This window comes from Octopus bimaculoides, chromosome 1 (genome assembly GCF_001194135.2).
Source record: "Octopus bimaculoides isolate UCB-OBI-ISO-001 chromosome 1, ASM119413v2, whole genome shotgun sequence".
Classification (NCBI taxonomy): Eukaryota; Metazoa; Mollusca; class Cephalopoda; order Octopoda; family Octopodidae; genus Octopus; species Octopus bimaculoides.
The window spans coordinates 178524098-178527983 of NC_068981.1; positions in this window are offsets into that span (position 1 = coordinate 178524098).

Consider the following 3886-nt stretch of genomic DNA (forward strand, 5'->3'; position numbering starts at 1 on the left):
TTACACATACATACAGGCATACATATCTGCATGCATGCATACATACATAAATGTAAGTCTGTCTTCCACTTCTCTCTCTCTCTCTATATATATATATAGTATATCTTTTGTATACAAATAGGTGTACGACTGCTACTGTTAAGCAAGGTTCCAATCAACTATAATAGTGAAATGCACGTAGGAACTAATTCTATAAATTTGTATTTATCTTAACTTCTCATATATATATACGAGAATTTATTTCTGATTATAACAACTGTTCTGGCACATCTACTATCGTCGTGATTAATAATAAATTCTCGTATATTCCTTTTCTACTCTAGGCACAAGCCCCGAAACTTTTGGGGAGGAGGCCAGTCGATTATGTCGACTCCAGTAGGCAACCGGTACTTAATTTATCAATCCCGAAAGGATGAAAGGCAAAGTCGACCTCGGCGAAATTTGAACTCAGAACGTAAAGACAAACGAAATACCGTTAAGCAGCTCACCACCTAATTCTCGTATATTCCATCTTCCGTCTTTCATTTGCTATAGCAATACCTATCATTGTGAAAATGACTGTGCTTTACCTGTAAGCTACCAGGTGTAAACCATTCACTTTATTATCCAGGAGAATTCACAAAAAAGCAACAGACGAAGACAGGTGGTGTAGAAAACAAACAGATGTAATAGATGTATTAGTATAACGGTATAACGCTCAGGAATCTTTTCTGTTATACTGAAACAAGTAGAAGGCAAAATGTAAAAGGTATGTTTATATGGAGTTTATGCTATCTGTATTTATATAAACTTTCCCAAAGCTTTCTAGCTTTCTTGCAAGCTTTAAATTCCCTAGAAGGCTAAAAATATAGCATAATACACTCTGACCAAAAGGGAGGAAGCAGATGCCAAAAATTGCAGGCTTTCCTCTCTGGTTTCACATTCCAGTCTTATAGAACGAATTGTCAGATGACGAGCTTACGAGAACCTGACTTGCAGAAACTGACACTAACACGCCTCACGGTTTTTGTCAAGGAAGAAGCTGCCTCACACAGATTCTACAGCATTATGATTGGCTATTGTAACATCTGCTCAACTCTTCAAATGTGGATGTGATATATTTTGACGTTGTGGAGGCTTTTAATAACGTTGATCATGAAGTATTATAGCATAAACTGCGCGGTTTTTGGCATAGTTGGAAAATTAGAAGACTTATGAAGTAAAAATCAGGTTGTTGCAACTTCGTCTTTTCTTTCACTTTTCTCTCGGAATCAGTTTTCATATAAACTGGTCTCATACGACGAGTAATTTAATGTTTAGGAGATGATTTCCAATATTGCAAGAAAGGATCTGACGCGCCAACAAAATAGACACAATATTTATTCCTCTCGTTCTTTAAAACATTGGAAAGGAGTTTTAATTAAGCAATATCAGGTTTAATTAAATATTTCTAAGATATTAGTTTAATGTTTGCGTTATTTCGTTTTTGTGTTGAACCGGTGAGTGTGTTATTACTATTGGCATAATAGCTCTCCCAAGACACAGCAATGTTTGTGTTATTGTTATTTTGTTTATATCTAATGCTTTACCTGTATTACTAACGCTTTCTAGAAGACATCGATTTTCTACACATTCCCCAATGACGTAAGCAAAGTATAATATTCACAGACACACATACACATGTGTATGTACGTGGAGACATCTATCTATCAATCTATCTATCTATCTATCTATCTACATTGTCCTTTGAGAGAGAGATAGAGAGAGAGAGAGAGAGAGAGATAGAGAGAAAGAAAGAAAGAGAGAGAGATTACTGGGTAAGTGTATGTGTATTTTAGATAAGGAGACCAATGAAAGGAGTAACGCTTGTTTCATGAGTACGTTATTAAGAGCAGTTGCTTGGTGTAAGCTAGGCTGTTTTGCATGTATGTATACATGACGTGTATACATTGCATGTATGTATACGCGAACATAATATATTATTATAATATTTATTGCACATATTTATGTAAATTTTTAATGACTGCTGGTGGAGACGTAAGAGATTAGAAGCGATCTCCAGTGTAACAGAGATACACAACAATCCTTTCTACTATGGTCACAAGGCCTGAAATTTTGCGGGAGGGTTAAAGTCGATCACATCGACCCCAGTATTTGACTGGTACTCAATTCATCGACCCCGAAAGGCATGAAAAGCAAAGTCGACCTCGGCGGAATTTGAACTCGGAACGTAAAGACGGACGAAATACCGCTAAGCACTTCACCCGGCATGCTAACGATTCTGTCAACTCAATGATTAGTAAGTCTGAAGATGCCGGAAAGAATTGGCCTGCAATTATGAAGAAGAATTCCTTTCATTTCTAGTTGGATTCAGCAAAGGAAACTGGACGCTGTAAAGGGCTAATTGCTTAATTAAAACTGCAGTGAATTCTTTATGAGTGCTTGCTTGATGAGAGTGATGTGCCTTCAATGAAAACTAATCCGCCCTATGTTCTCTTGTTTGTGCCTTTTCCTAAATAACTAGAGAAAGCGCGGGAACTTCACGGACATTGAAGATAGCGTTCATGATTTGCCATGATATCACTGCAAACTGATTGGTTGATAATCAGGACAGACCGCGTGACCTGAACATGATCTGCGCGTGGTACGGACCTGGCATCTGAAAATGTGAGGTCTCGTTACAAGAGAAAGAAAAACAGTCTGACAAGCAGATAACATTTCGGGACCTCAATCTCATACACTCCTACTCAACTACTTCTCCGCTACAACTTTCAGTCTCTCTGTATCTTTCTTGACTAATTTCTGTTTTACTCCAAGAAGATTTCGGACCCGGGATAATTTTTTTACACATTATTCTACGTTGCATCTGGATGTCTGCGCATAATTTGGTGCAAATACGTTGAGATACTGCTTCAAGACAAACAGACGAACATCGACATTTATAGATATGAATTTGTTACTAAACTAATCAAGCACTTGAGATTTATTTACTGTCTTCTAGTAGAAGTTATTTGTCATTGATACTAGTTTAAGACAGACTCGTTCTCTCATTTCGTTCAATCGAATTTTGAAGATGGACTAACCATAGCTATATAAAGCTGGTTACTTTATCAATCATTTTCTTTAGACACTGGCAGATGACACAAGAAATTCACTTGTAGAAACTACGTGCGGTCCTGAAATCATAAGCTATTTACCATATGTTTTGTAATTCATTTGTGCAAACCACAAATCTATGTTAAAATTCGTGAGGGCAAAGCAGATCTGGCGAGCTATATAAGTCAACTTAAGGGAGAGTATGAATTTTAAAAAATCCATGATCTATTTTAGCTCACAGCTAGCGAATAAATTAGGGCAAAGTAATCTTTTGCAATCTTTGTAACGAGGGAAAATTCGAAATGTTAATTTAGAGAACAGAAATTCTAAACATAAAACGGGATTATATTTGAGTGACATTATGAATTTTTACTTCTATATTTACAATAAAGCAATCAAACTGTAATTATTGGGGCACTGGGATATGTAATACACTGCCTAAATACGAATCTTGAGAAATTAAGGCTTCTTAAAACTAGAGAGGAGAAAGCTGATTCGAAGACTACAGATCCAAGCCATTCCTGGAACTGTAAAAATCAGTAAAACTTTCCAGAATGTTTATTATTTAAGTATATATGAGCATATCTAGATATGCAAATATATGCATGAGAAGACATACATAAAACAAAACATTCAAATCTGCACATATACATACATACAAATGTTAATGTTGAAATTCCTGTGAGCGATCTAGGTTAGAAACTGGTTCTTTCTCTATTCACAAGAAATCTTGAAATAAATCTGAATAATGACATACATACATAAATACATACATACATACACACATACACACATATACATACATATATAT